The following is a 26,501-nucleotide window of genomic DNA, read 5'->3' as shown; positions in this document are numbered from 1 at the left end:
TGAATGCATTAATAGCAAAATAATAAATACAAGCCCCACAGTGAACCATTTCTTGTGATCTGCGCGGTAGAATTTCGCCAGTGTAAGAATATCGGTGGTGGGGTCTCCAAAGCTTAAAATTGTTCCTAGAAGAGCCAAGCAGATGTCGCACCATTTGAGCCCTTTTTCTCCCACTGCTTCGACCTTTTTGAATGACTCACGCTTCCTGTCTGAGATGTAGTAGCTGTGTAGTGATTGGATATTGTTTGAACAGTCTGACCCTTACTGAGTTACATTCATTATGGTCATGTGCGGTTTTAAATGGAAAACTACTCAGAGTGAAAGACAGCCGAGAGTTCGGATTGAAGTGGATTTAAAAGGGAGTCGAATATCTGTCACAGACAACAAACTCAGCTCATGAGGAATGTTAGTTTGAAGGTCACATGATAAGGGAACTAACATCTGCAACAAAGATCTAGACTGACAAGACAGTTATCTCTCTCTCAACACACACCTCTATGTAGACGGACAACTGGCTTAAACGGATATTTCGAGTTGGCCCTGTCGGTTTTGTCCGCTTTATAAGACGAACATTTCTTTAAGGACGCTTTCCAAAAGTCAGAACCGGGCCGGACAGACCATAGCAAGATCAGTCATTGACAATGAAAAAACCTCTATTCCAAGGTCAAGTTTTTGTTGAAACGCCATTTCTCTCATGCATGCTATTTGGGATCTGGCTGATTTTGATTAAAAGTAAAGTTCTCATTATGACTGCAGTGGCGAATCCAGACCTTCAGATAAGGGGGCCCCGGTCATCAAGACCCCGACATAAGGGGTGGGGGGGGGGGGGCGGTCTCAAAAAAAATTCTCAGCTTTTCTGGCCTCAGTTTGGTCTAAAAATAAAGGGGGCGCGCCCCCCAGGCCCCTCCCCTGGATCCCCCACTGGATTTGAATGCTCCGGACGATCAGCTGTGACAAATGGAAACCACCCCAGGACTGACACATAATGCGGCTGGTCCTAAAGGTACCTGCCCTGGAGACAGTTGGCCGTATGTATTCCTGTTTTCTTCCCAAGGAAAAAGAAAACCGGCAGGGATACTGATATATAAAACTTCTTATATCCTAGTTATTATCCCTTCTGTGGCAACCTATGCAACCCATCTTGTCACATGTTTCTTTTACAAAAACAGTCAATGCCATTCAGACACCCCCCCCCCCCCCCCCCCCCCCAACTTAGTATACAACGCATCTAAGTTTTCTTTTCTAAGTTTACAGGCCCAAATGGTCTCCAAAGTTTCCTGAAGCATCATTGCAAGAATTACCAAATCTTTAAGGTTCTATATAGGGGATGGGGTCGGCAAAGGTTGAGGGACAGGGCATTATTTTTCTGCCCAGGGTGGGTCGGGGGATAATAGGAGATTTGTAGGAAAAAGTAGCAGTTATGTTTGAGGGAAATTACCATCAAGGTTACAAAACTATAGCAAATGTATATTATATGTAAATTTTCATTACGTCTTTCAAGAATTGGTCAAACACTATAGTTGATATGTAATTCATGCAGGCAACCATATCAAAAGAGAATTTGTTTTATTTTAACCGATACGGCTTGTACAACTTCATCGACATAGTATATATGTTCAAACTGATTCTGACACTCTTTGCCAACTCAAACTTTTTATAACTTAGCTTGCACATCAGCAGGTAGAACTAGTTCCCCTTTAAATTAAGCCTCACATAACTGTAATCCGGATCTGCTGGAAAGACGAAAAATACATTGACATGACTTTCGACTAGTTAGCCCACGGACGCGACGAAGTCTTCTAGTCCTATCTTGAGGTTAAGGTCTTGTAGCTGACGTGTTAAACCACAGTAGCCAGGGTAATATAAAACTCAAGTTGCAAAGAAAAAAGTATAAATATTAACAAAATCAACCTTTTAAAAAATACAACTGCTTAGCTTCTGTTTCAAAAGTTCTCAGTCTTCATGCACTGCTTTCGCAAAGTTTTGTAGAAAATTGCAAGGTTTTCCGGTTTGAGCAAGGTCCAACGATGAATGCATACTCAAATTGGCGCTGGTGGGAAAACCTCCAGCCCTGATTTTATATTTTGGGGGTTCGATCAAATCCCCGTAACCACCTCACAAGATCCTCCTCAGAAAATACAGTACGCTCTTGCATTTTTTAGGAAAAATGAAATAGTAACGAATTGTTTTAAAAGTGGGAGAGTAAACAATAACACTGATTAAGACAGCTGCTTGAGTTTGGTTTCTTAAACAGAATCACCTTGCAAGCCCATCAGATTTTGCACCTCCTCACCACTACCACTTACTACCCACCCCTCTCTCCCCTAACGCTGTTCTTCTAAATATGGTCAAAAAGGGGGTGTGCATGAAAGATGTCAAGCCGCCGATTTTCCAGCGGTAAAATTTAAATATGGCGGAATCAGAAGAGGCCGAATTAAAATTATCACGCTGTTTTGAGCGTCAGAAAAGAGGTAAAATTAATCTTTCAGAAAGAAAGAGAAATAGAAATATTTGATTAATCATGTAAAGTGCATTTTATTGCATTTCAGGCAAACGATAATGAGCTTAAAGCTGCTCAGAGACGCATGTGCATGTTACATCAACCTGACAAACAGATCAAGATCCTGCGAAAAAGAAAGTAAGGTTTAAAAAAGCTCAGGCCCTTGGTGATCCTCAGGCAGTTAACAGAGTTATTACTGTAAGGTTTATAACCATAGCATTGCAACAAACATATTTTTTTTTTGTTCCCTAAAGGTGACAAGAACAGATGTTGAAGTCCAACCGTACGTCCTCACAACCAAGTCCCCATTTGTCGGCCACATGGATTACAAGTATCTCAGATGGCAGGTCAGACTAGACTTTTACCTGTACATATGTGAAATGTTGACTGTACATTCACCCCAGCCCAGTTTTTTTACATGTAGTTTTATGTTGTGTTTTTTATTCATCCTCTGACAATTCATGTGGCATAATACACCAAAAGAAAATGACATGTTTTGCGCTGCGACTGTATAATTTGGTACACTAACAGATGAACTTTGTACTGTACCAACATCAATAGACAGCTACATGTGTATCACCCTGTTTGGTAAAAAAGTCAGTTTAACAAAAGAGTTGGTTTAACAAAATAATGTAACAACATCATATTTGTACTGAAGTGCCAATATAAAAGTGTACTACCCTAACTTGTCAGTTTTGTATTATACCAGTATTTTTTTTTGTATTGTACCAGCATCAGCTTGTATGTTGAAGCAGTTTTATTTTGAGAAATGTAAAAGCATGCAGCAATTTTGATACTGTACCAGTATCAATTTGTATGGTTTCTTGTCAATGCAGCCAATACCAAGGAAAAACTTTCCTTCACTGAATTGGACAGATGCCCATTAATGACTTCAGAAAAATTAATATTGGTTCCGTGCTAAATGAGGTTGGGAGGGTAGTAAGATTATTACAAACGGTATTGGTTCTGTACAGTTTTATTACTGGTATTAGATAGTACTAGTATTGGTTCTGAACAGTTTTCTCAGTGTTCTTACCAAGATTGTTACCACGCTGGGGTCCACAGGACCCATAGAGAAGCTAAAATGGTAGCCTGCGTAGCAGGCATCGAAAGGGCAGGCTGCTAAAATGGGGTCATGAGGGAGAAAAGCAGGTCACAATTTTTAAGACAGTTAATTCAACGTTTAACTCACTGATCTGAGTTTCAGGGTAAATACCTCATACTTTCATAGATAATGAGTGATTTTCTCACAAATAGTATGTTATGGTGAGTCCTGGGACTAAATTTGTGAAAAGTCGTGAGTCCCAGTTCAAAAAAACATACAATGAGTCCCTCAAGGGTCTTTTGTAACCACATAGTTAATCCAAAGACAGACTTCAAAACTCTGTATTTCAGTTTACTGAAATATACTGTGTAAAAATAAACTTCTTCTATTGTAAAGCACAACAAAGACAAAGGAAATGTGTGTGGCATTTAACAACAGCCACAGAAATCACACAAACAGGATATTCTAGAGAAACCCGTTCAAATCAATCAATCAATATTTGTGTCCAGCGGGATGCATACCATTAATTATTTTGCATCTTTCGGGATTTTTGTGTCAGGAACATGGCACGCAGCGGTAAAAAATACAAACAACAAAATGATATTAATTTATGTTGATACTGTGCAATGTGGTGCAAAAATGATGTTCATATGTTGTTGTATATTCTGTACAGTGTGGGGCTGGTCCAGTCAAAAGTAAAATCAAAGAAAAATATATTGAAAACCCGTGGATAATTGTTTAGCAAATCCACTTGTCCCCTCCCAGGGTTGTCACTAATATTTCAAGTTGCCGGCTAAATACAACAAGTAGGCGGGGAATCAAACGGCTAGGAATTTCTTTTAGTTCTGTTTTTCTTCTATTTTCCAATAAAAGTAGCCGGGGGCCACTCTCTTAGTAGCCGGGGAAAATCTCCGGCCCCCGGCTCTTAATGACAACCCTGCCCTCCCTTAAAGAAATATAAAAAAATATCTTTGACCTCAGAGCTTCCATGCCACTCTATCTCGACCACAAATGAACGCCGGCTATTACTCATAGAAGAGAACTGCTACATTCTATAATGAAAACTACTGATAGAAGGTACAGGTTGTACATTTCCATGCCTTTATATATTTTCAAAATCAATACGATTCATCATAATTACCAGCTGCATGCGATTCATTTTAAGCAAAAAGAAAACTGAGAACTATTCCAGTTTTATGAGACACTAGTTTGAGTAAACAAGTGTTGAAAGGCGCAGGTCACATAAAACGTTAAGCCCTTAGGGTCCCTAAAGGACCTAAAAATAAAGTCCCTGTCGCTTAATTTTCACAAGAGTGCGTGTACAGTATGTACTTAAATGTATGTGCGTAATAAAAAAGAGGCAATGTGTGGAAGGTCACGCATAAATGTAAAAGTTGAACCTTTCTCAACTAAACTTAATGCACAATATTATTGGCAACGTTCTTACTTTGTTGTTACTGGAAATTCAAACCGCCTCATTGCTTATGATTAAGATACTTGTGGCACATATACGCGACCTATATCTTTTTGATAGAAACAACAGGGAGTGTTGATACTTTTGTAGCGAACATGAAAGTAACGACCCCATCCCCAGAGTTTTCTCACATTGAACTATTATATGCGTAAGTGAATGTACAACTCAGGCACCCTTCAGCAACAACAAACTATGTTGTTTTCATATCAGGCAGTGAGTTCGGGTTGGAACAGTAGAGCCAGTCACTGTCAACACAAAGTGAGCAAGTGACACATTTGCATATCGAAACCTATCACAAAAACCCTTTGGACACCCTTTGGGTATTTATGTGTTAGCAAATTGATTTTCAGTGAAGGTACATTACAGCATTATTTATTTTTGCTGTTCAACATTTGGCTTGTCTGAATTAATTTTGACAATTCTGGCTTCACTTACAAAAGATGTTCAAAGTAAAAAGTTTATGTAGGCCGAGTTAGTCAGTCATCTGATGTATCCTATAAGTTACATCAATGATAATGATAAAATAGTACTATGTTAATTATGTTAGAAAATGGGCTTGACTGAATTCTCAAAAACCACCAAAAAGGGTCCTTGAAAAGTGGCTAAAAATGTGTGCAAACATGTTCCCCTAATTAAAGTGCAGCAGCATGAAACCCTGGGGAAAGGGTTCAAGAACAAGTAATGTTGAAGACCTTGATATTTTTAAAACTACAGTGCTCCAAATAGAAGCTACTGGTAATTTTAAAAATTTTAAAAGGATACAAAAAATAAGTGCAATTAATACTATAATATATGTTATAATCTGCAGTTATTCCAAAATTATATAGAATTGAACAACTGTTAGTAACCATGTAAAGTATTTCAAAAAGGAAGCAAAACCAAAGAAATTGATCACAACTACCCACATGTCTCTAAAGTGTGCCATAAGATTTATTTTAAAATTTCTGAGATGTTTCAATGTTATTCCCATGTCCCTCAATGGTCAAAATTACATTTGGTACTACACTGTACTTTATTGGGAAATTAAACTTTTGACTAACGGTCATTGTGGTTTCATGTGTGTAAGTTGATTTTGTTTGCTTATCTTACAATATTATCAGTCTGTACATGTATGCATGTGCGGTATTTTTATTATTGATAGGTTGTTGACACTCCAGGAATCCTCGACCATTCATTAGAAGAAAGAAACATGATAGAAATGTAGGTTAGAAAGTTTGTCAATGATGTATAAACTTTTTATTACAAATCAGTGTGATTTTAGTTAAAAAGAATGATCTAAACATTTACTTGAATTTTTTAGGCAATTACTGCCCTTGCTCACTTGCGAGCGGGAATTCTCTATGTGATGGACATTTCAGAGCAGTGTGGTCACACTCTTGAGGAACAGATAGAGCTGTTTAATGGCATTAAACCTCTGTTTGCAAACAAACTCTTGCTGGTGATCTTAAACAAAATTGATGTTCTTAGACCTGATGAGCTTTCTGAGGAGAAGAAAGAGCTGATTAAAGTTTTTGATCAAGAAGGTAATATTCTGCTTGATCTTCATAACCTTGCAGTACCATGCTGTATTACAGTCCACCTACCTTTACCACAGTTGACCCAGGAAACCCTTAATGCTCTGATCATCATCTCAGTATCATCATCATCATCATCATCATCAAAATCATTTTCTTGATGATTATGATCATGATCGTCATTGATCATCATGATGATGGTCATCATCATCATCATCGCCATCATCATGACTACCACGACCATCTTCATCAGCCTGTGAGCAAGCTCTCCATTTGTAGGACATCGGGAAAAGTAGACACGTAAGAGCAGGGTGCAAAGAAAATCACTTTTACTGCTTGTCATTCGGGCAAGCTGAAGCTAGCATTTACTAGCCCGGATGTCGTTTCAACTAGCCCCAAAAACGTTTTGACTAGCAGAATTGATTAACAGTTCTTCTGTTTTTGAATTCCTCAAAAAACGTCACTTGCCCGTCGGGCAATTTAAAAACAGAATTCACTAGCCCGATAGCAAAATCCACTAGCTCCAGGCTATCAGACACTACTTTCTTTGCACACTGGAGAGGAGACGTAAAAGCAGCAGTTGGGAGAGAGAAAAGGGATCTTGCAATGATCACTCATTAATTTTCATTTCCACCGCGGACATCCCAAAGCATTAAAACTGTCACCACAAACGTGCTGCAAATTAGAAAGTCACATTAAGACAGCCGAGGAAAGTTTTTGAAACATAGTATATGGTATTTTTGTCTGTTTCGGAACTGGAGAAGAGCATTTTCTTGGACTTGGTTCTCTTACATTTTACTCCTCAGTTGCTTCCTACTCTTTCTATTGACCTTCTTGACGGTCAGCTGCTAATTCTTTGTCAGCTACACTGTCATGTACCAGTTTCTGAATTTTTACTCAGTGGAAAACAATCAGGCAAAAAAAGCAACGTTGGAAGGCATACAAACATACAAACAAATACAACTGATGAAGGGTTCTGATTTTCTGATAATCCTCGGCTCGCAACATTTTATTGGCAACACTTTCACGCATACAGCTTTGTGAGAATTACACACAGACGAAAGTTGTCTTTCACAGAAGGAGAAAGAGATTTTCTGCCTCTACCAGTCTTCTTTTTCAAAGTGAGTTCAACAATCACTGACATAACACAGATTTTGGTGATAATACATTTCCCGTGATCAATCAACTTTGATTTCTGGAATGTCATTTCTCCCTTCATCTGGGCAAAGTACATGTACAAATGAAAATTTATGAGAGATTGTTGCAAGCCCTCCTTTCCTTGGCCTCTCGTGGCTTTGTCGCTCACTCTGTTCACATTCTCGTGTGGCTCACTTGGCTTGCCCAAAGAGGAGAACTTGTCCACAGCCTACATCATCCTTATCATTATCCTAAACTGTTAACTTAGAAGTTAAGTTTTCTTCACTTTTGTAAACATAGTAAGTCTCTCCACCATAATTAGAACTTGCTATATTAAGGCAGTGTATGTTTGTACATTATTGAAATTTTTTTTTGTGTATGAACAAAGAAAGAACATCGAGATAAACTCCTGGCTGTTTCTGTAGGTGTTACCCTTCTTCCAATGAGTACAGTTACTGAAGAAGGTGTGATGACTGTCAGAAATGAGGCTTGTGATCAGCTCCTAGCTCAGAGAGTTGAAATAAAGATGAAGAGCAAAAAACATCAGATGTCATGAACAGACTTCATGTTGCCATGCCAACGCAGAGAGATCAGAAAGAGAGACCACCCTGCATTCCTCAGGTAATGCTGCACTATCCCGAACATCTCATAAAGGAACTGTAGTCAATCCTTAAAGCCCACAGTGATCAGTGTCGACTTTCTCTCCAGGGAATGAATGTGTATATTTAATAAAGAAATAGTGAGAGTTAGGACATTGATCACGTGAGAAAATTGTCTTGGTAGGTTAACAGTGGTTGTAAATGAGATAGATGAACTCTCATGGAAGCTTGTGCTGCTTAGTATAGACTCCGTTACTGTGCTTTTCACAAGTACGCGAACTTTCAAGTTCAAAAGCCGCCTTCACAATTGCATTTTTTGCTGCCCTCAATCATAATTACACTATTAACATCACAAGCAATGAACCTTGAAACACAGAAGCACACAAAACGGATCGAAATCCGCCAATCACAGATAACAAACTATGACCTTTTGAACCCATTTAAGTAGAGTTCTGTTTCCTGAGAGGTCTGCTAAGATGATTGACAGCAGCGAAAAACACAAACGTTAGTTTAACTTGCCTAACGGGCAAGTGAAGTTTTTTGGGGTTATTATGCTGCGCCTGTAGCTATACTTTTCCCGAATGGTAAGCTGTAAAACTGACTTTTTTTGCACCCTGCTTTATGGTGCCTTTTGATGCTTTAATTATTACTGCCAAATGTGCATGAAATGAATCATATATGAGAACTGTGGAAATGACATTAAAAAAAATGAAAAATGATCGTTACAGTTGTGATTTATGATTTTCATACATTGTAGCTTAGTTGGTTAGAGTGTCACACTGGTATTGCAAGGTCATGGGTTTAAATTTCATGGAAGTCCTGAATCTTTTTCAGGCTTCTTATGCAATTGCATAAATTGCGTTCACAACTGCAAGGATCGTTCTTCATTTGTTTTAAATATTATTGTTAGTAACCATTCTGTCAAGGTGATTGTAATACATCTACTCATTAGATCTACACTGTGTCACATTGCAAGAAATTATGTTCACAAAGAGAGTTTAGATTGTCTTATTATATTGATTCAAACTTTATTTTTGCTACTTCACATACAGGCTGTACTGGATAAAAGACAGGCTATGATTGTTGAAGGAGCCCAGCCCAAGCGCAAACTGGCCAGAGATCTGGAGATTGAGATGGGAGAAGATTACTACATGGATATGCGGGAGCATTGGGATCTGGCAAAAGGTGACGAGAAACATGATATTTTACCAGAGATTTACCTTGGAAAGAATGTGGCTGACTTCATTGATCCAGATATTATGAAGGTGAGGTTTCAACTTGGAGTTGTAGTGTTTAAGTTTCAATTTCTTTATGCGAAAAATAACAGGTCAAACCAAGAGAGGAGCCCTAATCCAAAAAGGAGACTTTGCATCCTTTTTTAATCTGCCTAATCTGAAATTTGTATATGTCACTACAATAACTGAATTAATTATTTAATAATTGATTAGATGTGTTTATAGAAAATCAGTCAATCGATCAATCAATCTATAGACTTGGCAATACAAATGAAGCCCATTTCCAAGTTCCAAAACGTCTCACTTTCAAAATGAGGCTAAATGCAAAACCTTTCTTGTGAAAACAAGTTTTATTTGTATGATAACAAAACTCGTTTTCATATCAATGCCTTTACGCTTACGGGGCTGCAAATAACAGTCGGTTATTGGACATTGGCTGACCAAAATTTGCTAGTTTAGTGTCCGATTCTCCACGCACCTTACCGCTAGGTGGATCTGGGACCTTTTTCTTATCACAAAAATGAATATTTGAATTTCTTTCGTTACAGAAATTAGAAGAGTTGGAGAAAGAAGAGGAACTGCACGAGGCTGCAGGGCTTTATGACTCAGAACCAGTAAGAGAGTGTCATAGTAATTTTTGGATCATTATCATCATTTTGCCCACCTACCCCTCCCTTAAGCCAACATTTTGCCCCAAGTGAGAAGTAAGTGTTAATGTTAGCCTGTAGTAAATCTTGACAAGATTCACGCGATAACCCTTTCCAAGATTCTTGCCAAGATACCTATAGTAAAATTCCCAAGATTCTTGCCAACATACCCATAGTAAATCTTACCAAGATTCTTGCCAAGATATCCAAAGCAATTCTTACCATGATTCTTGCCAAGATTCCCCGTGGTAATTCTTGCCAAGATTCTAGCCAAGATACCCATAGTAATTCTTACCAAGATTCTTGCCAAGATACCTGCAGTAAATCTTCCCAAGATTCTTACCAAGATTCCCATAGTATTTCTGCCAAGATTCCCGTGGTAATTCGTACCAAGATTCTTGCCAAGATTCCCCTATAAATCTTCTCAAGATTCTGCTCAAGGTACCCTTAGTAATTCTTACCGAGATTCTTGCCAAGATAACCATAGTAATTCTTGCCAAGATACGCGTCGTAATTCTTCTCAAGATTCTTGCCAAGATGCCCATAGTAATTCTTGCCAAGATTACCTTGGTAATTCTTGCCAGGAATCTTGCCAAGATTTCCCTAGTAATTCTTACCAAGATTCCCGTGGTAATTCTTGCCAAGGTTCTTGCCAAGATACCCATAGTAATCTTACCAAGATTTTTGCCAAGATTCTTGCCAAGATACCCATAGTAATTCTTACCAAGATTCTTTCCAAGATTCCCGTGGTAATTCTTACCAAGTCCCTCCAAGATACCTATAGTAATTCTTACTAAAATTCTTCCTAAGATTCCCATGGTAATTCTTGCCAAGATTCTTGCCAAGATACCCATTGTAGTTCTTACCAAGATTCTTGCCTAGATTTCCGTGGTAATTCTTGCCAAGATTCTTGCCAATATACCCATAGTAATTCTTACCAAGATTCTTGCCAATGTATTTATAGTAAATCTTCCCAAGAATTTTGCCAAGATACTTGTAGAAATAATTACCAAGATTTTTGCCAAGATTCCCGTTATAATTCTTGCCAATGTACCCATTGTACTTCTTACCAGGATTCTTACCAAGATACCTATAGTAATTCTTGCAAACATTTTTGCCAAGATTCCCGTAGTTATTCTTACAAAGATTCTTGTCAAGGTACCCATAGTAATCCTTACCAATATTCTTGCCAACATACCTATAGTAAATCTTACCAAGACTCTTGCCAAGATAGCCTCCCCGCAGACATCCTTTGGGGTTCGTTTGTTACGCATTCATTTCTCCCCCACTGACGTCTGCTAAACACAGCCGACATTTAGGTTCACCAATCACAGGCCGTTTACGGATTTTTGTAAAACGTTACCCGAGCCGCTTCTTAAGATTCGCACGATCAGTAACTAAATTTCGCGTACTGGTCCTTGTTCCGCGACCCATGACCTTGGTGGGATTACATTTCGCAAAAAAGGAAACAGTCTTTGTTTTCGAAGAATGCTTTGAAAATCTTCCCTATACACGTTTACAAGTTCTCTTTTCTTAATACTTCGAATATGTACAGAGTTAATAGAAATGATTGCTTTCGACCGCGCTGAAAACCGCTCCGCGCTCGTGTAGGAGACTGTTGTCTGTAGTCTTTCAAAGAAAAGCATATTATTTTATAGTCACAACTTCCGAAAAAACTATACAGCTGACTGCAGCTTTATTGCATCGTTTCTGTGATTTTTTCAAAACGTTTGAGTCGTCTCAGGTAGAAGATAGCGATGCAAATGAATAATTTACTTGAGAATACAAAGACACATCAACGTCCAGAGCACATTTGATGAGCCTTGCGATGTCGACTGCGCTTTGGAACTTGGTCCTTTCCTAAATTACAGCTACAAAGAAAAAAAAATCGCTTCTTATAACTTTCTTCTAAGTCTCATCCATGCATAGGCATGGATCTAAAAAAGCAAGAAATAATTCATAGGTGCCATTTCACTTATATCACAGCGGGTGATTGGCTGATCGTGACACAATAACTAACCGCTTATTGGCTTATTCAAACAATCCAGAACGTAAATGTCGGCTGTGTTTAGCAGACGTCCGTGGGGCAGAAATGAATGCGTGACAAACGAACCCCGAGGGACGTCTGCAGGGAGGCTATTGCCAAGATAACTATAGTAAATCTTACCAAGATTCTTACCAAGGTACCGATAGTAAATCTTACCAAGATTCTTACCAAGAACCCATAGTAATTCTTACCAAGATTCTTGCCAAGATACCTATAGTAAATCTTACCAAGATTCCTACTAAGGTACCGATGGTAAATCTTACCAAGATTGCTACCAAGATACCCATAGTAATTCTTACCCAGATTCTTGCAAAGATACCTATGGTAAATCTTGCCAACATTCTTCCCAAGATACCCATTGTACTTCTTACCAGGATTCTTGCCAAGATACCCATAGTAATTCTTGCCAAGATTCTTGATATTACGGAACGGCGCCTGTAGATCCGTGTCGCCCGCAAAATCGCGGGTCCCATGACTATTTGCGCGCTCACAAAGGGAGCCGACGCATGTCGCGTTCTTTGATTCAAGACTCAAGTGTTAGGGTATTGTTTCCACGATACAAAGTTAATTTAACTTAAGAAAATCTATAGATCGAAGCTTTCGCGCTACTCTCTGTTTTATAAGGAAATGCAAACGCTCAACTTGATAAATATTTTGACTTCATAACATATTTTAACGATTTAGGCCAGCAGAATGTATAGAATTCCAGGAAAACAATTCAGTAAGCCGAACGGTTTTGAACTACGCTAGACGTTATTTTTATCAGTATGCAAATCACCTACCCAATCACTTACTTTCCATTTAATTGAAATATCCTGACTTTTTTTACCACTTTTCGATTTGATTCGTTTCATTTTATATTATTTTGTGCAAGCTGAGCTCTTTCATGCGAATTTACGCTTTCAAAAGGAAAAAAACTTCGAGGACACGTTGTGTTACAACCCCGGCAATTTGTATCTATTTCGCTTCACTTACGCTTATATGCAAATTACTGTTCATCCACCGGATTTCGCTGGAGACAGAAATATCGATTTTGAATTCCCAAATGCTTGCCTTTTGGGGCACCCCTTTTATTTTGGCTATCAAGATTTTAAAAGCTAAGCTTCAGACTTTTCATTCCAACGTTTTAATGGGGGAAAGCTAGGAGAAATGCTCCAACTGATTTAAGTCACGCAACACGCTTTAAGACCGCATAACTTGATCTTTCTGTTATCTTTTGTTCTTCTATTGTCTCCAAAACAATAACGATGTTTTAGCAATTTCCACCTGCAAATAATAGGACACATTTGATTGACAGAAAAATTTGCATTTACTAGCGACGCGTATCTACAGGCGCGATTCCGTAATGAAATCTTACCAAGATTTTTCCCAAGATACTTGTTGTAATTATTACCAAGATTTTTGCTAAGTTACCCATAGTACTGCTTACCAGGATTCTTGCCAAGAGACCCATAGTAATTCTTACCAAGATTCTTGCCAAGATATTTTTAGTAAATCTTACCAAGATTTTTCCCAACATAGTTGTAGTAATTATTACCAAGATTTTTGCCAAGATACCCATTGTACTGCTTACCACGATTCTTGCCAAGATACTTATAGTAATTCTTGCCAAGATATTTGCCAAGATACCTATAGTAAATCTTACCAAGATTCTTGCCAAGATAAATAATGGTAAATCTTACCAAGATTCTTACCAAGATACCCATAATAATTCCTACCAAGATGCTTGCCAAGATATTTATAGTAAATCTTCCCAAGATTTTTTGCCAAGATTCTCGTGGTAATTCTTCCCAAGATTCTTGCTAAGATACCTATACTAAATCTTACTAACTTTCTTGCTGAGATTCCTGTGGTAATTCTCGCCAAGATTCTAGCCAAGATACCCATTCTAATTCCTACCAAGATTCCTGCCTAGATTTCCGTGGTAATTCTTGCCAAGATACCCATTGTACTTCTTACCAGGATTCTTGCCAAGACACCTATAGTAATTCTTGCCAAGATTTTTGTCAAGATTCTTGTAGTAGTTCTTACCAAGATTCTTGCCAAGGAACCCATAGTAATCCTTACCAATATTCTTGCCAAGATACCCATAGTAATTCTTACCAAGATTCTTGCCAAGATATTTTCAGTAAATCTTACCAAGATTTTTCCCAAGATACTTGTTGTAATTATTACCAAGATTTTTGCTAAGTTACCCATAGTACTGCTTACCAGGATTCTTGCCAAGATACCCATAGTAATTCTTACCAAGATTCTTGCCAAGATATTTTTAGTAAATCTTACCAAGATTTTTCCCAACATAGTTGTAGTAATTATTACCAAGATTTTTCCCAAGATACCCATTGTACTGCTTACCACGATTCTTGCCAAGATACTTATAGTAATTCTTGCCAAGATATTTGCCAAGATTCTGATAGTCAATGTTACCAAGATTCTTACCAAGATACCCATAGTAATTCTTACCAGGATTCTTGCCAAGATACCTATAGTAAATCTTACCAAGATTCCTACCAAGGTACCCATAATAATTCTTACCAAGATTCTTGCCAAGATAAATAATGGTAAATCTTACCAAGATTCTTACCAAGATACCCATAATAATTCTTACCAAGATGCTTCCCAAGATATTTATAGTAAATCTTCCCAAGATTTTTTGCCAAGATTCTTGCTAAGATACCTATACTAAATCTTACTAACTTTCTTGCTGAGATTCCTGTGGTAATTCTTGCCAAGATTCTAGCCAAGATACCCATTCTAATTCCTACCAAGATTCCTGCCTAGATTTCCGTGGTAATTCTTGCCAAGATACCCATTGTACTTCTTACCAGGATTCTTGCCAAGACACCTATAGTAATTCTTGCCAAGATTTTTGCCAAGATTCTTGTAGTAGTTCTTACCAAGATTCTTGTCAAGGAACCCATAGTAATCCTTACCAATATTCTTGCCAAGATACCCACAGTAAATCTTACCAAGATTCTTACCAAGATACCTATAGTAAATCTCACAAGGATTCTTGCCAAGATAACTATGGTAAATCTTACCAAGATTCTTACCAAGATACCCATAGTAATTCTTGGCAAGATTCTTGCCAAGATACCTATAGTAAATCTTACCAAGATTCTTGCCAAGATTCTCGTGGTAATTCTTGCCAAGATTCTTGCTAAGATACCTATACTAAATCTTACTAACTTTCTTGCTGAGATTCCTGTGGTAATTCTTGCCAAGATTCTAGCCAAGATACCCATTCTAATTCCTACCAAGATTCCTGCCTAGATTTCCGTGGTAATTCTTGCCAAGATTCTTGCTAAGATACCCATGGTAAATCTTACGAAGATTCTTACTAAGGTACCGATAATAAATCTTACCAAGATTCTTACCAAGATACCCATGGTAATTCTTACCGAGATTCTTGCCAAGATACCTATAATAAATCTTACCAAGATTCGTGCCAAGATAGCCATTGTAATTCTTACCAAGATTCTTGCCAAGATTCCCGCGGTAATTCTTACCAAGATTCTTGCCAAGATTCCCGTGGTAATTCTTACCAAGATTCTTGCCAAGATTACCGTAGTAATTCTTACCAAGATTCTTGCCAGGATTCACGTGGTAATTCTTGCAAGATTCTTTCCACGATTCCCGTAATAATTCTTGCACAGATTCCCTGTGGTAATTTTTGCGAAGATTCTCGCCAAGAAACCCATGGTAAATCTTACCAATATTCATACCAAGATACCCATAGTAATTCTTACCAAGATTCCCCTAGAAAATCTTACCAATATTCTTACATTTGTACTAAGATTTCCGTAGAAGTTCTTACTATTTTTGTTTTTAAGGTTCTTGTAGTAATTGTTAGTAAGGTTCTTACCAAGATTCCGTTTGTGTTTTTTTTCTGTGTAATTTTGGTGACCTGAGCATGTGCGGTTTTGAAGTTATAGAGGCTGGTCTCTAGAGTCCTCCCCCCACCCCCCCCCCCCCCCCCCCCACCGGGCTTAGGAAGCAAAAACAACAGCTCTGTATGCACAGGGTTAAATGCTCTCTCGCATGTCTCCTGACTTTCCTCTATCGCGGTTACTGGTCACTTCTCAAATTATTGATATTCGTTTTTGAGGTTTTTTTAATTGTATTTGTCTCGTTTTACAGGAGGAATTAGACTCTGAAGAAGAGGATATAAGAAATAAAGCTGAACAGTGAGTTATATGTTTAATTATATATTAGCGACTCTCTGAATTTACTTGTCTTGGTTAAAGCTTTCTGAGCACATTTTCTCTTTACTTCAGAATCCGCGAAAAGAAAAAGCTTATTGTCAAAGTTCATCGTGAGATGAAACCAAGAAATAACAAAGGAAAACTTTCACGTTCCGTGTTCCTTAAGGTAAGTAAGAACTTTTACCACAAGGAGCCCAAAAGTATAACCTCACATTCTTTCGTGCAGATTTAATCCAATCAGAAGCCAGCTGGAAACTGTCCTCCACCTCTGATTGGTTAATGTCTCCATTAACGAATGTGAGGTCACACTTTTGGGCCCCTTCACATCGTTTCTGTTTTGTTTCTCGGTGAGGAGTAGTATGTACTGTAAATTTTTTGGGACAAAGAAAAAGATAAGTGTCAAATCATAGCATAATGGGACTGCTCTAGAATGATTCTGTGTTTATTCACATCAGAACCAGTCTGTTACTAGCGAGCAGTCCGAAGTCTTAGCGGTCCAGGCGTTACGCTCCTCCGCGGACGACTTAATGCGTGAGTATAAGGCCGTCGCCGAGAAGGCGATTCTTTTACTATCAGTTCGCAGGAGAAACTAATGGATACTTACAAGTGGAGTTATAGTGCAGGTTAATAATCGCAATCTCTCTGGCCAATCACGAGACCCACTGAGAGATAAGTGCTTGATCAGCTTAAACAGGGCGTGCTGGCGGAAACTCTAGGAGAAATGCTTTAAATAAAATATTATCCTCTCATTCACGACCTCACGTGCCGTAGTGGTAAAAATATTTCCCGGCACGTATGAGGTGCTGAGTTCCGGGCGAAAAGCCTCTTTTCTTTTTTCTCTTCTCCTCTTTTCTTTTTTTCTTTTCTTTTTTTTTCCTTTGCGTTTAGTATTTTTAGTTATTGTAGTTTTGTTTTGTTTCTTTATATTAGCGTTAGTTTTTTTACATTTATATATCTTCTTCCCTATTGCGTTATTTCCCTTTCATCCTACTTCTTGCCGTTGCCCCGAAGTGCTCCGCGAGGTCTTGCGATTCATGTATTTCTAGTTATTGATTTAAATGTGATTGGTTAAAACATTGGTGCGAACTTTTTCAGGCAATCACAGAGCAAAGCAATATAAAGCCAAGGATTGAAAAGTTTTTATCGGGACCACGTGTGGTTTCGTTGTTTTAATCTTTTAATATTTTTTGCACATAGGCTCAAGCCGCTCGTAGCCGAAAAAAGAGTGATACTGATTTGGGTGAGGCAATGGAAGGCATTGAAGAGGTAGGCAGTATTTTTATCATGCGCACCTATTACCATTGATTATTTCATGTATAACACTGGACGTGTACCGATCCGTATTTGCAGGGAGATGAGACTGTAACAAGATCTCGTTCCCAGACCCCAATGAGTCGGAAAAGAAAGAGAGCGGCTAGCAGTGGAGCGCGCAGCTTATCGCGGCCCCCACGTGACCAGTCTGGAATCGGATCCCCAGAGGTAAAAAACAAAACAACAGCGGTAGAATACATAAGCACTATGAAATAACCTTCTTTTTAATGCATCCACGCACATTTACATGGTGTGAGTCAGCCAGGATCGAGCCCAGCTTGTGTAGTCTGCAAAGACTTCTTTGTTTCCATAAAAGTGTGATCAGCTTTGAGGCTTTTATTCAAAGACCTAAAAAACCACCAACGTGCCTATTTTATTCAGTTTTATTGCTCATTACTCAATGAAAAGTTTTCCTTAACAGACTCCAAAGTTTAATCTTAGAACCACCGTATAAGGATTTCCTACACGGACTCAAAAGTTCGAATTAGCCTGTACATCATAAACAGGTAAACAGTATCAAAGAAAAGTACCCCAATGACTTGGGAATGTACTCAAAGTCATTATTGTCCATGTAACTGGTTAAATGGCGAAAGCCGCAGCGATCTTGTGCAGCTGAGAAAAGTGTCAGAGACCGTTAGATTCGAGGACGAAAGCGAGTACTAGTACGAGATTTGACTTTTTTGGCGTATTACTTTAAAAACATAGACACCCCTGAAAACTTCATTCTACTCTCTTTTTTCACCAGAAACATTAGCACTGTTATCATTATTGAAAGAGGTCAAGTCCTCTCCCGATCGAGTACATTTAATAAGTTTTATTATTCATGCAAAATATTTCCCCGATTCTGATTGGCTAAAAGTACACGCATAATTCACCATAACCAGCTACTGATGACCAAATTTGGAAGAATTTTGCGATTAATGAACCGATAACGTCAAAACTGCAGCTTCCTTGCAGGTTAATGCTCCGTTAACCGAGAGGACCTGGGGACGAGGTTGAGTTGTTTTGGCTGTGAAAACAAAAATGGCGGACATTTCACTTGTTTCAAGAGTAAGAACTAGGCGAAATAATAGCTAAAAACATGGCAAAAACAGCAAGAAGACAACTCGAAGTGCGACATCTGCTATCTGGAAAATATTTGCGGAGCTAAACAACGCTAAACGTGCACTATCGAAGATGAACTTAACATCGATGGAGGTAAGCATGTTTTAGCTATGTTTTTAAACTAGAAGTTATTTTGAATGAACAATTATTCAATTCGGCTTTCGTATCGGAGGGTGTTATCCGCCTCGGCCTACGGCTTCGACGGATGACACCCTCCTCGATGTACATAATTCCTCATAAGATACTCAGCCTCATTAGGGACTGGTCAAAAAGTATAGAGGAGGGGTGGGCCGGAGCAGAGAGGGGGTGGGTCATGAGGTTTTGAGCCTTGTGCAAGGGGTGGGTGGTGCAATTTTCAGCTACCCTTAGGGGGTGGGTCACCCTATTTTATTACATAGATAGGCACTAACTACTAACGAGACAGTTGACTACACTTGTTATGTAAAACACATCCAGCTGGAATTATTGCTAAAATACTCACAAGCCTGTTGTGCGAGAAAATACAACTAAGGGTGACAGGCGGCACATCTATTCGGGCGTGGAACCCTCTGTTAACCTTTTTTTTGGCTCTAACGAGCATGTCCTTTAATGATTTTCCTTTTTTGTAAGGAAATGATTGGTGGTTCTTTAAAAATTTATTGAAGTTATTGTTGGTTTTGTATAAGATTCCATTTTTTCATTCAAGCCTCCTTTATAGTGGACTCTGAGGGCTGGTATTTTGTCACGAATGACAATAATTCTTTTTCCTCCTTGCTGTTTTGTTTTAGACGTTTAGACTCCCTTTTGTGAATTTTATTTCTGAACGGCTTGGAAACTAAAATTTCGAGGACGTTTTTGGACTTTTTAAATTTAGGGCATGAATTTTTCGTCACTTCAGGCCATGGAACCTAAAAATGAGCCTAGCTAGCTGTAAAAAGGGGCAATACGGAGGCAATACGTCCTAGCCGGCATGATCACATGCTGTTTACGGAAAATTCCCTCATCCATGTCAGGAAATTCTGTATTTTAAAGCCTCCCCTAGGGCATGACTCAGCAATTGAGGACATTTCTGCTACGTTTTCAATATTGGTTAGCATGCAAGGATTTTTCCCATGCCTATCGTCAATGATTTGCTCACTGGTAATAGAGGGGGTGGCCCCAGAGTGGTTTTGCATTGAAATTGGCATGCAACAGAATTTCGCATGCCCTGTAAGCATAATTTGAGGTTCTGTGACCTTCTCACCCAGGCCGCGAGAAGCCTAGGTTCTAGTAATAAGTAATTCATACCCAGCAAAATCCCCGGCATGCCGGGCATGCCAAATTTTCTGACATGCCCGGCATGCTAAATTCTCTGGAATGCCGGGCGTGCCATAATCTGGGTCATGCCGGGCATGCCAAAATCGGTCTCTGGCATGTTTCAACGCACAGGTTATAATTCCTTCAATCTACAGATATTTTAAGTCTGGCTAAAAAAAAAATAAACAGATCACAGTGCTTATCTTTTGATGTACGGTTACACGATGACGACACTGCTATTCCTTTCATTTTCATAGATTTGGTTGTCGCAGCGAAGTTTAAATAACAAAAGCTCTAATTTTCACAAGAAAGTAAAACCCTGAGGGATTCTGCCGAAGTAATAAAACAGCGTCATCGTGGAGATGACCTGTTGGGGGATTGTAAAAACTCCTCACCCCTTTTAATGAGTCTTTAATAGGATTCCCATTTCACATTGCGAATAAAATGGAATTGACTGAAATCAGTAAAAAGAGAGACAGAGACTATTTTCATTGTATAATAAAATGCATCTATGTTCCATGAAAGCTTTTAAAAATACAAGGTTATAGAATATCTTTCAAAGTTCATTACAAACTGAGCTAAGCCCCAAAATCACTGTTCATTATTCAGTAAATTATGATGTTTGACGATGCAATGTGCTTGAATATAACGTTGAATTACAAATCTCTCGAACGCAATTTTCCCTACGTTAGAAAAGCTCTTTTTATCTTGTTTCACATTTTGATAAGGAGTCTGAGTTCCTCCTTCTTGTTTTGTAGGCTTTCCAGGGATTAATGTTTTTTGTCATTACCAGTGTCTGTGTTCTTCGTTTTTAACTCAAAGTAAGTCAGTAATAACTGACGGTATCAAAGGATTGCTCTCTAGAAAAGTAATTATCTCCTCGTCATGTCTGGAAGTTACCTGTAACAAAAAAGAAATGGAATCTTAACACATGCAAGGGCAATATGAAAAAAAGAAATAGAACATTTAGAGCTCAGCTTCTCTTAACATATTTTCATACTGGCTTGTTGAGTCTGTTAAAGGTCGCAACTAATTGTCTGAGGCTAATTTCACAAGAGTGTGCAATTGAGATAAATACATGGTAAATAAAGTGAAAGAAACGTGGTTTCACATTAGCCAATTTACATTGCGCTGTTCGATGATGTTTACACGCTTTTCTACTGCGAAATAAACCTTTGCATTTGGATTTGCAAGTCAAGATTATACCGAGTTTGACTGACACTTAATTGAACAACAGTTTCATTTTTAAGCAGGCAATTGGGATGTAGACCCATATAAAGCCGGAATATGTAAAGGAAACTCAGCGAAAACTTTTTCGCATCTTTTTGTGGCGATATTCTTTCACGGCCCGTCAATTGATTAGGGGTTGCGAAGAAAAAATAAATTAGGACCAAAGGTTAAAGCCTGTCCGGTTACATCATTTCGTATGTTACCTAGAGTTCTAATAAATAGGTCATAAAATAGGATTTAACGAGAGCGAATTCGTTTCTCAATCGGTGTATAAAAAAGTGAGGCTATCAAATGAGAAGTTTATAGAGTATCAAAATTATGAAACTGAAAGCTCATTTAATTAGGAAAATTCCTATACGAAAACAATGCTAGTGACATCAAATTGATCAGATAAAATTCTCAGAAAATATGTCCAATAAAAGCCTCATTATTTGCTTTTGTTTTTGCGTAAAGGTAATTTTTTCGGCCACAAAGCAAAGTCGAAAAAGCTACTAAATCTTAGTTTTTTACATTGAACATGTTTATTAGCTTAGTTTTCGTCCGTTTTAAAAGCTTTATAACCCAATCATAATTTTCGGGTTAAAATATTACAAAATCATTTCAAAAACCATGTTCATTTAAAGTAGAGCCGGCAAACCTGAACATTTTGTAATTCAAAAGTCGGACCCAGCCAGGTTGTTTAAGCTTAGAATTATTTGCATTTTAGCGTCCTATAAATTTACCAGAATCGCCTCTCAGAGGCTTACTGTAGCAAAGCATTTTGTAGTACACTCGTAGACAAGCAATGTAAGGCTTAAGTCTTTGCTTGGATGAGATGTCCAAAAGAAAAATTAGTTTTACTTTTGTGGACCTAAACGCACATTCACAGACTGCTTATATTGAGTTGTTTACAACTTTGCATTGACACGCGCAGCATGTTCATTTTTTAAAGCGAAATCCAAATCTGATTTTGGCATTTGATTTACGGATATTTTATTTTGTCTCCAAAAGTGATTGTAATATCCGTTTGATTGTCTTTCAAACAACAGTCAAACTATGCAGCAAAAATAAGTAACTTTACCAGTACAGTGGAAAAATATGACCGTAGGTGCCAAAAATAATTATACTCGAGCTATAAAATTAGAACTGACTTTTTTTAGCTTTGGTTTCTTATTTTTGAAGTTTTCTCTAGTCTTCTTAGCAGCAGAAGAAGATTACAAGACATACAAACAGAAACAATCCGAAGTGAACAAGTTGACAACCACTTATGCCGGAGTTCTTAGGCATGCTCAACAGCAAGATAAACTGAATGCCAAAAGGATAATTCACGGGATTTGTTCGATATTCAGGCTTTTTCTTTACCAAATTAATACTAAATTTGTACTTACAGTCTCTCGCAGAATCCATTTCTTGTCCAGCATTCACCAACATCTCAACCATGCACCGCAGAAAAAAAAGACAAACAAGTGCGAAGAGACATGACGACATTGTGACGCCACAAATGCCACGCTACAACAAACTAGATTCCTCGTCATCCGCGAAAACACTTCTGCGGAAATTCGGCCGATTTCGTGCGTGCTCGGGGTATCTTCGGATGACGCAGATGACGTTGCTCAAAGGACTATCGTCAGCAAGGAGTAAAAACAGTTTGCGAGATTCGCATAGCCGACAAGGAGCGCACTGAAAAACTAAGCAAAATCTCTCTGAGAAGGCAGTCCAAATTCACCAAATCAGAACGTCTTTGCAGTATTAACGTCGTACTCTCGTACTGACTTGAACGACCTGGTAAGCTTCATTTTCACCAGTCTTTTAATGCTGTTGACCGGGAAACATTCCGACACGATAAAACTTAAGCATAGATAAGTTTATACTGAGAAGATTTGTTATCTTATTGTTTAAGACGCTTTTCCGCGATCAAATTTAAATGTGGACCCAGAAATGTCAGTATCGGTTTGAAATAAAAGGATTAATCTTTGATTGCAAGTTAAGAATTCTATTTTATGTATGAATAATGTTGTTTTGTTGTGCTTTTTATTTATAAATCCAGGCTTCTGTCTTCAGTTTTGCCAGTCGATCCCGTGACACACATTGTGACAAACATGACTTTTTTTGTTATAATCTGCATTTATTGCCAGGCATGAAACCTGTAACTTCAAGCTACCTAAGATATAAATTTGGCAATTATATGTGATTCTCAGGATATGATGCTGAAGCGAACATCAAAATCAGTCTCGCTGGGCATGCCAATTTCTTGCCTAGCATGCCGGGCATGCCAAACCAACTGGCTTCACCATCGGCATGCCCGGCATGCCAAACCAGAGGAGCTAAAACTGGGAATGAATTATTAACCCGGCGAGAGATCTGGGACCTAAGTTTAGCTGGGTCAATTTTGGGCTGCGAGGGCATGAACCCATTTTTTCCATGCCTATGAGATGTTATTTCTAAGTACCAATGTTCCCTTGAATTTTGTCATGCCTAAATAAATAAAATTTTCCCTCTCTCATTAATCCTCAGACTGGACGCGATTTTTACACTCGGTAGGCATGTTCAACTGAAAATCATGCCCATACCCTTATTCAAAACAAAATGCTATCAAATTTTAGTTTCCAAGCCGTTTCTGATAGTAGGTTTTCTATCAAAGATTGTAGGTAGCCTCCGTCCATCAAGCGTTTTTTTTTTAAATTTGAATTCTTTTCCTCAAATGTCATTTTCTTTCTTAAATTTGAATTATTTTCCTCAAAGGTGGTTTCTGAGGAGTTTTTTTGTAGGATTCTCAAGGCTTCTCCTTTGACAAATCCTTTTTTTAACATTTGGAGGGTGACACTAGGTGAAATGTGTGTGCAAGAAGGTTTCCGTTTGTTTAAAATGTGTCTTTGCATCAAGGATAGATTTTTCCTTGAATTTTGTGCCTTTGTATACAACCGTGTCTAAAAACGCAGTCTCAGTGTCAAATGTTTTGGCCCTGAATTTTGCTTGTTCAATGAATGCTTGGATGTCGTGTTTACTCATGTCCCATAGGGAAAAGATATCGTGTATGTAGCATTTCCAAACTGTTGTTCTAAAGACAGTTTTGCTTAGAGTTGTTGTTTCAATATAATGTCATGAAAATATTGGCAAAGGAATCAAAACTGCTGTCTTTGTGCCCATTGCAGTTCCATGGTTTCGTAGGTAGTGCTTTCCATTGAAGTGGAAGAAATTTTGTTTGAGGATAAATCTAAGCATTTCCGGCAAGTAATGTGTAGGAATGGGTCGTCTTTGTAGAAATTTTCATATGCTTTGTGACAGACAATTTCAATATACCCTTGTTTTGCTGTATATCTGTGTCAAGACTTATAACGTCCATGGAAACAAGAAATATTCGGTTTTTCACATTTTTCTTTTCGGTGAAAGGTATGATTTTGTGATTTTGATATTGGTTGCAGCAGTGTATCAACAAATTTTTTCAAGCACAGAACAAGGTTTTATTGGATTATTAAGCGGAAACCAAACATCCATGTTTTATCTAGGGGGTGGGTCATGCAATTTCCAACCTTGCTTTAGGGGTGGGTCAGTCATTTTTGTGCCGAAGGGAGGGGTGGGTCATGTGTTTTTTATCAACCACATTTCCAAATGCTCCGGCCCAACTCCCCCCCCCCCCCCCCCTATACTTTTTGACGAGTCCCTTAATTAATTGTTAAATATCCGCCTCTAGTACATTCAAGCTAAAATTCGAATGGCCACGGCTATCACGTTTTCCCGCCAAAATGTTTTTCTCTCGCGCACACTGCTTAGTATTGAGAAATTCTCGTACTCGTTGTCGGCCTCGTCTTAGAATCTAAAGGTCTCTAGTAACAAAAATAACCGGCCAGGGATTCTTTGCTCCGCTGACGCTGAACTCGTTTCCAACTGTGGTTGCTTTCAGAAGAAGAAAAAAGCGAAGAAACTTTCGAAGGTTGTTCAAAGAGGCCTCAATCGTATGGGTAAAGCAGGTAAGTCTAGGTGATCTGTTTGATTGATTGAAAGAGAACTTCTCTTGAGGTGAACCGTGTATGACATATGAGAGAGGATAAGAGAATTTGTGCGGTGATCTGATGTTTTTTGTTTTCCAGGAGAAGCAGACAGGAAGATTTCCACAAAGATGCCTAAGCACATGTTTGCAGGCAAACGAAAAATGAACAAGGTTTCCAGAAGATAGCCTTGGATCACTGTGATATGTGTCTTCTTATGTAAAAATAAAGTTCATGACATTGACTCTGTGGCTGAAGAGGTGTTTATTGCGGTAATAACGGAATTTAGTAATTTTTAATAATACTGACATTTCCTTTGGTTGTTTGTTTTACCTGACTCTTGAGCTTTTTTTAACGCTGACTACAAGGAAGTAAGGGTTTCTTTGTTCAGTCAGTTCTTTCTAGCCTGTTCTGGTATTCCAAGTTAGTGAGGAAAGCGGATCAAGAAAAGTTGCGCGAAAACCGTGTTGGGGCTGGGGAGAGACGGAGTAGTGGAGCCTGTAAGCATTGTTTTCAATACCTCATTCCTGTTTAGCAGCTTCAGGTATAACCTATGATTGGTTAGTTGTGATAGTTATTTCTATTATCGCGTGTATGGTTCTTTAGTGTGCATAATAATGATAATAATTTTGTTATGTTTCCTCGGCAGTATTGATAGCACTAATGTTAGTGGGGCCCAGCAAATACCTGAAACAAATGATTCTACTTGAACTTAACAGGGTTAAGAATCCCAACTGGCCGGACGCAAACCAGTTGGCTATTTACAAGCGTGACCGAGGATTTGAACTCGGGACTGTCGTGAACAAATCCAGCTAGCGGTCAGAGCGGGACTTGAGCTGGGGGCCTTAAAATTGCAAGTCCGGCGCTCTAACCGCTCAGCCACTTTGCCATGGCTGACCGGGCATGATGAAATGAATCCCGTGTTCTGATTGCCAAGCTGCGTGAGCAGGGTTGGTTTGTCTTGCCCAACGCTCGGGAATGCCTTCTTTTTCTGCAAAAAAGAGGAAAACATTTTGGCCATTCACAATACAATACAGCAAATTTGTTTAAGATGGAGTCGTAACAAACTATTGTTAACAGAATTTTTTGTTCAATGGCCCTCAAAATTAAGTAAGGAATGATACAGCAAACACAGTATTGAAGACAAAATGTCCGGCGCTCTAACCGCTCAGCCACTCTGCCGTGGCTGACCGGGCATGATGAAATGAAACCC

General features: G+C 38.5%; 1 pseudogene; it reads left to right on the top strand.

The window, feature by feature from the left end:
* Positions 1-2,410: 2,410 nt before the first annotated feature.
* Positions 2,411-25,533, top strand: LOC140931480 (GTP-binding protein 4-like; annotated as a pseudogene).
* Positions 25,534-26,501: the final 968 nt, after the last annotated feature.

This window comes from Porites lutea, chromosome 3 (assembly GCF_958299795.1).
Source record: "Porites lutea chromosome 3, jaPorLute2.1, whole genome shotgun sequence".
NCBI classification, from domain to species: domain Eukaryota; kingdom Metazoa; phylum Cnidaria; class Anthozoa; order Scleractinia; family Poritidae; genus Porites; species Porites lutea.
This window is presented reverse-complemented; position numbering and strand designations above follow the sequence as displayed.